This window comes from Typopeltis vanoorti, chromosome 23 (assembly GCF_054136105.1).
Source record: "Typopeltis vanoorti isolate ZY-2024b chromosome 23, IOZ_Tvanoo_1.0, whole genome shotgun sequence".
NCBI classification, from domain to species: Eukaryota; Metazoa; Arthropoda; class Arachnida; order Uropygi; family Thelyphonidae; genus Typopeltis; species Typopeltis vanoorti.
In genome coordinates this window covers 93,721,682-93,733,815 of record NC_143571.1, presented here as the reverse complement: position 1 = coordinate 93,733,815, position 12,134 = coordinate 93,721,682, and positions in this window count along the sequence as shown.

The window sequence follows — 12,134 nt, the reverse complement described above, 5'->3', positions numbered from 1 at the left end:
ACAGAAACATAACACGTCAACTGGCCAGCCTTTTCTTTTCTCTACATGGAACTGGGCATCAATAAGAGTCATAGGGGACCTCCTAACCCAGACCCTAAAGTGGAAAACATTCACAAGCCTACCAATGAAGAACCCAAAAACTGAAAAGCAATATCAACAGCTGCAAGCCTCCATTATAAAAATCTATTCAGATATCGCTACACCTCAGGAAATCCGTATTCCTTCTAGAAACCGATCGTGGCCGATATTTCATCTTGTATAATCTGAAACCTCACTTCCAATTCTTCCCTCCAACTACAAGAGAATATGCTACTTCATCATATCAGTGTCTCCATCCTTGCCCTTCTTATATTCATCCTTAACCCTCTCATCTACAAGGCTGCATATGCCACTCAGTTTTTAGTGGGATCTGCCATATATATCAAAGTGTGCCAATCCCAGATTCCGACTTACAGTGGAAAATATGGCATAACATCTTGCCAACTCCTTCTAAGCTCTACAAATCTCAGCTAAGAGAAATGGATCTGTGTCTATTCTGTGACGTTTCAGGTACCTTGGAATACACATATCTAACCTGCACTGCAAAGAAAAATGTTAGCCTTGCTTACACATTGCATCAGGTCCGGTTACCTCAAATTTCAAGATAATGTATAAATATAACGTCATGGACTGGCTATGGGTAATCCTTTATCCCCTGTACTCACAAATATTTACTTAAAGGATTTTGAAACCAAGGCTATTTCTTCCTTTATTTTAACACCTAAAGTTTGAAAACGCTATGTAGATGATGTCTACATTATTTGGAGCCATGGACATGAATCCCTTATGTTTTTCCTCGAACATCTCAATATCCGACATCAAAGTATTAAGTTTGCTGCAGAGCTTGAAACGGATAATTCCTTGCCTTTTCTTGATGTCAATTTTGGTAAACTCAAAATATCGATATATAGAAAGCCCACACATACCAACAGATATCTGCATAGTCAGTCCCATCACTTCCCTCCTCATAAGCGTGGAATAATTTCCACCTTGGGACATAGAGCCCGTTTTTTTCTGGATGACCCAAATGAACTTCTTACAGAAATAAACCATCTAAAAACTTCTTTCAAAGTTAATGGATATTCCAAGAGAATCATTGCAAAATTCCTTCTTAATCCTCCTAGACATCACTCAGAAGAAACAAATAGATTCAAAGGCAATATATCTATTCCCTACATAAGTACATAATCCCATAAAATTAGCAAACGTTCTAAGAAAATACAATATCAGAACCTTGTTCACTCCACTTTCAAAGATTCGTTTCTTAATAAGCCATCCAAATCCTTGTCATCATCAACTCAAATACCCTGGTGTATATAAAATATTCTGTGATTGTGATACTCCTTATTTTGGGCAGACAGACAAATCTGTCGAATTGCATATGGAAGAACACATTAGGGACATTACTTAAAAGAGACAGCGAGCCAGTGCATTATCAAGTCATATCCTTTTCTCGGCTAATCCTAATGATGAAAACCAAACTCACAAAGTCTGCTGGGAAAAATCTACTAACATCTTCCGTTGCAATGATGAACTAGAGAGAAAAATCATGGAATCTAGAGAAATCATCTTCAATCCTGTTCATCTAAATAATAACTTGAGCTACAACCTCCCAAATAGTCATTCAGCTGTAATCATGTACTGGCGTTTACGTGATGCTGCAAGCACGCACTCTCCCAACAATGCAACAAACGAAAGAACAGCTTCAAATACAACTACAACCTTTTCATGCTAATTATGTATAGAGACTGTGTATGTTGTTCATAGTCTTTTAACCTTCGGTGTTCAGTCTTTTTTCTTTTTTCTTTCTTTTATAATGTCACCTGATGAAGGCTATTGTAGGCCGAAACTAGTAGTGTTTTTATATTAAAAGCTTTTTTAATATAAAATATTAAATTAATATATATATATATATATATATATATATATATATATATACTGTATATATATATATATACACCGGCGCTGTATATAGCTCAGTCAATATAAGACGAAGGCCTTTGGTCGGAATCACTTCGGTTCTATTCCCATCAGTGACGTGAAGAACCTTTATCTGGTCTCTTTCGACGAAAGGTGAGTTACCTAGTATCATAAGGAGGTAGGGATTTTTCTCATCCCGAAACTCGGGTTATTCGTTCCCGAGAACAGGCAAACCGGCCCTTGAACACACGCACCTACAGACTAACCGCCTTATCCTCGATGCGGTAGCCGTAAATGTAGAAAAAAAAAAATATATATATATATATATATATATATATTTCATTTTTAGCAATTCTACGTGTATTTTTAATTTATGTTTTGCATAGTCTGGAAACCCTCCGTAGATACCAAACATGGAACTTTTTCAAGTCACTTCAGGCCTTCAATAAAGTGGCGGTGGTCTCACACCAGGCGATGAAATTTATCTCATTTCCTCCTAAATGAGACCTGCTAACCAGTTTCATTTGAAAAGCGTTTTATAAATTTTCTTCTCCCTGAAGGGATTTTAACCCAGATAACAGTAAACCGAAAACGTCGCCTCCCCTCGCCACTATCCTGGATTTAAAATGCGACGTCGTTCTTTTAGTGACGATGCTGCGCCACCGATGAGAGAACTTTGATTTTATCTCCCTTCACAACCTTCTCCAGTGAGGAATTGATGATGATAGTAATAACGGATCATCAATGGATAACAAAACAACGTTACATTTTATCATCTATCCCCAGGGATATACAAGACAGCATACATGAAAAGTTTGCACTAATTCTAACTTCCTATCGACAGTTTTCCTTGAAATGAATCTACAGATGAGTACTCCAATATTATCAGCTTTAATATTTCGGTCTTCTAAGACACTTCGTACTATACGTTCACCTAGCTGAGATTGAGAAATGAGTGAGCACAGCACGCACATTCCTGAATGCCAACAATGATGCGAAAGCTAACAACTTGGTCCTTATCGCTGACCTACAGTTATTTCTAAATCACCTATCATACCATAAGATAAAATTGGTTTCACCACTGCCTTGTATATTGTGTGTTTCGTAATTTCTCTAATTCCGTCTTGTTTCTTATATTCAACTGGCTTTCCACCATATAGCATATAGAATGTTGCAAGGCAATGTCATCTGTTTCCATATTTAATTTGCCATCTTCATTAAGAATTGTTGGTAAATGGCTCAAGTATTTCATTTGTTCATATTGTTTGATCTTTTTCTTGCGAGTTTTCATGTCAAATGTATTGCAGAAGTTATTCACTTTAGTTATGCAATCCTGAATTCGTGTACTGCGTTTAATTAGGAGTATAACGTAATTTGCATAAAGTAACGAGTTGAGTTTCTAATTTCCAAGTTTCCTATTTCCACATTTGTCGCTGCTTTCCTTGACGTGATTCATACAAATGATAAATAGCTTGTCCCACACCTTATTTTGCATCAAGCTATTTGCCATCATTTTTAGGGTTCCGATGTACTCTTTCACAAATTTCTTGCTATTGCATCGAGTATGCTTGCATAATTTTTCATTTCGGTTTTAAAAGCCAAGTAACAGGCGAGCTCTACTCCGATCATCTGAAAGTCGAACTTCTTTGACCGGGTCTTCTGAATTATGCATTGCAGTTACTGTAAAATGTTTGTGCTTTATATTTAGAATTCATGGCACAAAATACTAAAAAAAGAAAATAATAATTCATACCACGTAATAAAATCCACGTCATTGTAAAAAAAAAAATAATAATAATTTTGTTCTTGCGAGAAAATAATAACTATAAATACACTTAGATAATAAACACACATTTAGAGCTCTTTCAGCATGCAAAAAGTGAGCTTCTTCTCTATTTATAACTAATTTTTATTCTAGCAACTGTTTTATCAAGCACCAGATCCCTTTCCAACAACAGAGAACAGATTCGAGGTAACCTTCGACATGGGTCAATAGCAGTCTGACTTATTAGCAACACCCTTAGCCTCTCAAATGTACAGAACCACGATTTTATAATGTGTGCCTTTTATAAAAATACTTCTTTGGACATTGTTCATCTGAAGTTAAATCCGTAATTCCACCCCTCTCTTATGAACCCCTGGGGAAATACTACGGTTAGACAATGCCATCCCGTTCTCCACTACATTCACCTCAACTCTAATTTGGCTATAATTTTTTTTCAATTTGCTTAAGTTCTTATTCCTACCAGAGCAAAGCGAAGCACAGGATATTTAGAAACCGAGGAGGCTCTTGTGTACGACTGCGTAATTAAAATCGAAACACTCTGGGCAGCGTTAGCATGTTTCGATGCAGATTAACAGAATGAGCAACGCGTATCTGGTTTGGCAAACATAAAAATACTTATTGAATGGCATGAATAGATTAAAGAAGCCATATGTCCCAGAGGACATTATTCAACAAAGAATAAACTCGTTCACGAACTTCAGTGCAACTGAAGCTCTAACTCAAACTATTGAATATTTTAAATTCTACTGTGAAGCGACCTGCAGGTAGCATCCTCTTGGTTCGGCTGAGTGAGCGGTTGTGGTCATGCATGCGAACACCTCGCAGCACTGATTAAAGAGAATGCAACTGAAGCTTTCAAAGATGGTCAGAAAAATCTGGATGGGTGCGGATTTCAAGAGCTCTCCGGACTTGGCAGAAGCAGTTCAAGAGGTCAGCGAGTGAAATGCACTTAACCGAGTTGTAGCAGGAATTCGAATGATTATACAAATTGTATCGTAATAATTGCAATAGAAAGATGTCTCATCCGTGTTAAGATTAATGGAGCGAGCTGTCTTTGGTAACTAGAGATTACTTCGCACATTATACACACAGAGAGAGAGAGAGAGAGAGACAGAATGAGAGAGAGAGAGGTGGGCGTTTAGTTGAAGTTCCTAAGAAATCAGGAATATGCTGGAAAATGCGTCATAGCATACTAGCGCGCGCGCGCCTGTGTGTGTGTGTGTGTGTGTGTGTGTGTGTGTGTGTGTGTGTGTGTGTGTGTGTGTGTGTGTGTGTGTGTGTGTGTGTGTGTGTGTGTGTGTGTGTGTGTGTGTGTGTGTGTGTGTGTGTGTGTGCGTGCGTGCGCGTGCGTGAGTGCACCGTGTGGTAGTGTCACATGATTGCTCTGCAGACCGAGTGACGTCTGTTTTTGCTCGAAACACTCGACTAGAGACACAAACAAAAACTCCATTTCGAAAGACCTTCTTTTTAACCTCCGCTCGAGAGATTGAGAAAATTAATAAGATAACTGGATGTTCTTACGGCCTCCTACAGCTCCGTTACGGTGAGGCGAACTGTAAAACTGCGCGGTAAATTAAAGACCTTTGTCCCAAGACGTCCCTTTGAAAGCAGCGAGGCTGGAAGTGACGCGAGGCTTAAAGGAAATCCGCAATGAAAGAAGTGCGGAAAAGTAAATAAATGAGTCCATCAGGGTCGGACAAATAAAGCCGGGCGGTTATTTACTTCGCTTGCGATGCTCCTGGAGGGAATCCGAATGTCCTCCCCGTAAATTAGAACAGTTCCGTCAGCCGCAGTGAGAAACTTTGTTCAAAATACAATTTGGGGTTTCTTGAAGAAATGAAAGACGGAATAGACAGAAAAAAGGACGACTGTTAGAAAGATATAAGAGGAGAGAGAGTGTCACTTATGAGTTTCCTCGTAGACATTTTCTTGTCTCTGGAGAAATGAAAAGAGAACTTTGAACGTAAAGGGACTTTGGATCATCAATGGTGAAAGAGAGGACTGGCTGTCTCTCCAGCACCGTCAGGTGGAGAATCATAATGAAGAACACTATGGAGAAAACTCACGCGTTTCGCAGCTAAAATATCTTCACGGTGTCTTCTTGACTTCACGATTATTTATTTAGTGAAAAGCCGTTTCACAAACTTCGATTCCAAAATTACATATTTCTTTTCTCACGTAATTTTTTCCCTTCAAATCCCACTAGAATTTGTAAGGCTCCCTCTGGGGTACGTTGTGGAATGCTAAGCATTAAGCACTAAACGTAAGATTAAGCAAAAGATACTTCAAGAATATTTCGTGTCAGTGAAGGAGCCATTAAAGTGAATTGCCAACTTCTAAATATCAGTTTGAATTTTTCCGCTGTGTCACATTTTTCACGCATTGAATCTTCTTCTATGAGGACAAACAGGTTACACACGGACGACACACTTTCGAGGAGCAATATCAGAACTGCGCCATAAATGATGCTGTTGTTAGTATTTTTATACAGAATTCGGATATTTTATCCATCATACAATAGTTGTTCAGAATTTTTGATAAATTGCTTCTACTTTTTCCCGTGTGTTATGTGGATTGAAAGTGAAACGTATCGTTATGCAGTACGTTTTATGAAGCTCCTGTCCTACGCAAGACACATCAGGGCAAATACAATCCGCGAAAATACTTCTCTAGGACGTGGTGATTTCCAAAGCAATTAGTTCATTCTTGAACGCAATGTTTTTATGATTGCACGGAATGCCGATTGATTAGGACATCGCAAAGTTAAAATGTGTTCTTCGTGCAGAAGACATCTTGCTGCTATCAATACATGTGAACTTCACCTGATAAATTCAGTGTAGCTTGTAACGATGTTGCATTTTTGTTATGTTGATTGCAGGTCTCTCTCTACAGAGAGCTTAGAGCTATCTTAAAAGGCAAATGAAATTTGAGTAATAATTGCAATTGAAGAATTGGATCGAAAACTGTGTTTCTAGAACAAAACATAATAAATTTTCAAATCAGTTTCACTCCTGAAGATGTCAAGAAATTTTCAGCGCTTCTTCAATGGTGATGCTAATTGCAAGCGGTAATTTATTTTATAATTAAAGAACATCGATATTTCACCCAAGGAAAAACTGAGAGATTGTCATAGATTAAGAGGAAGTGTTATTTCTGTTTGCACCATTTTCAAGGAATGGGATTTTCTCAAGTGCACGAGACATTATTCAATGAATAACACTATTATTTGCTCAAACTTCGGTGAGTTCTTCTGGCAACTTTATCTGTCGCTTTTGGATATGCAATTGATGTGCTGATGTTTCATTACGTTTCTCGATGCTCTTTTCTTCAGAATAAAATAATTTCTGCATCTTCTTTATCAGAAACACAGCAATGTTCTCTACGCACAAACAAGAAAAAAATAGGAAATTGAACCGCACGGAAGAATTCAGTGAAAGCCTTCTGTTTATACTCGGTCACTATCCGCCCACCGCTCACGAAACCCCAGATGGTTCGTTGTCAGATTCTTCTTGGTCAGATTCGTTGCATTCTGCAGGCATCTTTCCGGGGTTCTGCCAACAGCTGGATGCAGGCTTAATGGCATTATGTCGGCATAATTAATTATTGTAACTGCGCTCTTAATTTCTCCTTTGCTGCAGAGCAGATGAACGTAGCATTCTCTTCCCTTGCAGCTGCGTTATTTGGCGCTGCATTCCACTGCATTCTTCGGGCAATGGTTAAAACAGTCAAGGATCACTGCATGCTGAAGAAACGAAAGAAACAGAAGCTGAATGGGGAAGTGATCCTTCAGTTAGTATTTAAGAGACTTCTACCACTACCAAGCGTAGCTGATACTCTCTACTGTCTTTGCTGCCAATAATAAAAATGTGTATTGATTGAAAAAGTAAGCACCTATAAACTTACATGTCTGTAAATTCGATGTGCTTGAGGTGAATGAAACTTCTTTAATTTTCTAATAAGTTGGAATCAACTGAGCTCTCCTCATCATTTTAGAAAAATTGGTCTATTTATACATTTTGCCCTGTTTAATAGATTCTTTCCTGACGTAGATGTTAACTTAAAATTATGCTTTCTGTAAAGCAGATGAATTGTTCTTTCAAATAAACTCCTGTCTCTCTCTCTCTCTCTCTCTCTCTCTCTCTCTCTCTCTCTCTCTCACTCACTCTTCAAAGATTAAAGTAGTGCTGAGACCTTTATGCTCTTATTCGAGTATTATCTCTCTGTAATACAAAACCGTAGAAGAAAAAATCTTAAGGTCATCTGTCAACAGTGTACGCTTTCTTATTTCTGTGCGCGTATAAAATGGAAAACAGGGAAAATAATTAAGAGTCAAGAAAGAATGAATACAGTGTTGTGTGTGTCCGTGAGGCTGAGTTCCCTGGGGTGCTAAAATTGTATTATTATTATTATTATTATTATTGACGAAAAAAAATTATAACGGTGTCTGCATGGAGTCAAAGGATTCATTGCGGGAGACCCTACATTGACACACTAGCCATTATTCACAAAATACCTGTCTAGTTTAATTTTACCAAGTGGGATGGAAACCATCGTTTCAAGATGCTTAAACACTGACAACGTATGCCTTATATCAGACAACCAATTAGATGGTTCAATTCTTGATGGCATTTGGCTTTTTTTGTAACGTTGAGATCTGGGTCCATCATAGATCTTTTTGACGATTTCCCTCCTTGACTCTTACTTATCTGTGTCTCCATTGTTGACTGCAGCTTCCTTTGGTAAGACACAATATGATTATTCATGTTCAGTTTTCATTGCTTCCTGATGATCATTACCTGAAGCTACTTGCTGTGTTCCTTCCACAGAATCATAGCACTTACTAGCAACTTCGAAAGAATCTTTAACTTTTAGCAACTCCGCAGCCTTTAACAATGATAGAAGCATATCCCCTGAAATATTAATTTCTCCATGTACATATATTGAGCCATCAACTTTAAGTTATTAAACTAAATGCCACAACAGGATGCTTACTTGAGTTCTTTAAAAATAAGCTATAGAGAAGAGGACTGCTTGCAGATAGAACCACTTTATGAGCGTTAAGGGTAATTCTCTCACACAATAATGTTACATCAGCCAGATGTAACATTATTGTAAATCTATCAATAGCAAGTAAATTATCAAAAGCAGTTATTATATTAGGTTTATGATTGCGCCCTTTCAAGCAAATCTTCTGCGATCTTGTCATCATATTTAGTACTGAGCTAAGATTAAAATAACATACTTATATTAGGATTCCTTGAGCAGATTGAGTAGCATAGTACCATCCACAGAATTCCTATAGCAGTGACATATACTACATACACACCTACCGTACTATACGATGCTCCTATTGAAATTAGTTAGGCTTAGGTTGAGCTGAAATTCGGAGTAGCTGCTCACACATTCGCTACCCCTGCAGTTTCATAAAATAAACTCACCACAAACCAATAGGCAATTTACCCAAACCTATACACAATGTGCTCAATCTAAACACCATACTATGAAAAGAAATACTCTACAAGAAGAATATTTCACTTAAAACATGGACAAGTTAACAGCACTAATTATAATGTATTCGTTATATTTCCCTGTCAGTCCAACCTGCGAACGTATGAAAGCTAAAGTTCGTTATTTCGCTGTCCGGGGTAGGATTTAAGAACGGCGTAAGATTTTCCAGCCTAGTTGGTCGAGTGGCTAGCGCATCTGGTCTTCAGAGAAAATGCCATGGGTTCAAATCCCGCAGTGGACATGGATGTTTGTGATTGCCTTTAGCTGGGAGATGAATTTTACCGCCCTGCTTATTGGAGGCTTGAAATGGCTTGGAAAAGTTCTTATTTGGTGAAAAAGTTCCTTATTTATTTATTTCGTCGGTTTCCTACCGATGAAAGAAATAAATAAAAAAATACAAAATAAGTAAAAACAGAAAAATATTCTTGACCCACGCACGGTATGAATGTACCTTTGGTTTACGAATGATTTTTTCGTGGAAGGAAGGGAGGGAGCCGCATGACAAATAGTAATCCGGAGGGCATGATCTAGAGATTGGGCACTTCAAGCCTGTCGATATGCAGGGAGGTTGCTTCGCGCTGGGAAGCGAACATCACCTCCCACTACCTAAAAACATGCTAACGGAGAAATTCGAACCAGCAGCCTGTTGTTTGTGGACGACTTCACCACCTGCGAGTCGAGACCGCACCAAACGGATTATCTCGCGTTTATGAACCGACAAAGCAGATCAAAGCAGATGATGTCGAAACGGAAGTGCTGTAACATGATGATCTTTCGGCATATTTGACTGGTTGGTCGAGTGGTTAGCGTATCCGCTCTCCAGCCAAAACGCTGCGGGTTCGAATCCCGCCGTGGGCATGGATGTTTGTGATTGTCTCTGGAAATACGACTAGTGTTGGTGATAGGCAATAGATGGCGTTGGTGTAGATGATTAAGGTAGTTACAGTTGGTGGAATGAGTAGTGGAGACGGAGAGTTGTAGAGTAGGTGCCCTCCCTCGATGAGTCTTTGGACTCCCTCGCGGAGTCACGTAATAATAATATTTCTACATTTAAACAAAAATTCCAGCGGTTGGTTTCATTTTAATGCAGTAAGCATAACACAAGCGCTTTCGTATCTTTTTTATTAGAAAAGGAAAGGTAAATAAGTGCGCGCTTTTAAATGGACGTTTGTTTCTGAGAGCCCAAATAGTTGGACAAGAGGAACGAAGTCTGCAAGGCAAAATAAATATAATATTGTGTAATCAGATATAAATCATTAGGTTTGTTAAAAGGAAAATAAACGCAAATGTTTAAAAATAAATGTTTCGGTACGTTGCTCATGATAATTGGCTTAAGGAGGCGCACGTGCTCATTAAGATTGATACGAAACGGAGCGCTTGAGAATTGCAGATCTTCAGAACAACTTGGAGCATCGCAACTGCTGTCCTCTGGCAGAAAATGAAACTTCTTTCGAAAAGTTCACAATTGTTAATTCGGTTGAATGGATGTTATTTCGGAAACCCACGAAAAGTCAACAATGTCACGACGAAGTGAAAGAGCGCTGCAGCGCCATCTCAGGCCACTACTTTGAGCATATTATTCTTCTCTCTCTATCTGCATTTAGCAAGGGAAAAAAAAACCTCCAGAAATGCTTTTTCTCTTTCACGCCTTACCCTTCCCGCTGTATCGTTTTCTATTCCTTTTGTTGGTGTTCCATTCTGTGAAAAAAGCGCTTCTTTTTATAATTCTCTTTTCTTTATTGAAAAAACGTGATGGCTCTCTTTATATTCCACTTTAACAAGTGAGGCGTTCGTTACTCTGTTTGATGTTCTGCTGCTTTTTTGCTGCAATTCTCTCGGCTCTTCCCAAGCATGGGCGATTACGAGATTCACACAGCAATTTAAGTGTACACGAACAAGCAGTTAATAAAAAAGGGAACGATCTGATGTCCTGGTTTTCTTTATTCTTCTCGTTTACACCTTGTTCACGCCTTCTGGTGTCCTCGGCCTTCTTCACTTCATCCTTTCCCATTTGCTGTCGTGCAATGGATGCAAATAACGGACGAGTTCTTTCATTCCTTTAGAATTTGCATTTCGCTGATATAAGCCGTGCAATTTAGACTGTGCCAACGTTGTTGTTAGGCGAGATGTTTAAAAATAGATGGAGTTATTTAATTCGGCTTGAGCTGTAGCAACGCTTCCGTTACGAACCTGTAAATAGTTCTCCTAATAAAAGAAGAACTCCTTATGATTTAAATATTTTAAATCTCTCAGGAGATTTAAAATATTTAAATCGCTGTTTTCATTATCCTCTTTGTTAAAACAAAGACGAGAATAAAAACGTTTCTTCTTAAAGGCAGATAGATACAAACGTCCACCAAACTACAAAAGAAACAAAATACAGCACACATAGTCACGGTCCAAGCTGAAGATGCCACAGCCTCTCACACAGCTTAAACGACAGCCTGAAACAGGAAAATTCGCAATAAATCGAACGCACACTTCCTATGAGTCAAATGCACGATTTTCACCCCTTCGGCTCTTTTGTTTCGTAGTAAATACATTTGGGTAAAACTTCTGATATTTTATATTTCCGCCTCTTTCTCTCTCGCATGCTGATGGAACAATTATGACCTCGTCCAATAAGGCACATCGCTTAGCATCAATCGGCTCTAATTAATATGATCAATGAAGATCACGTCTACAGTTCTACAAACCACGATCGGTAAACTTCCTATGATGCTTCGTGAGGACATTAGAAAATAACTCGATCTCCTTTATAATAATACATTTCAAGATCAGATGGTCAATTTAAACTCGGCGTGTGCTCTAGAACGACAATCCATTCTGCATCTCCTTAAAAAACAGCCTTGCTCGATTAGTTTCTATCCAACTGCATGGA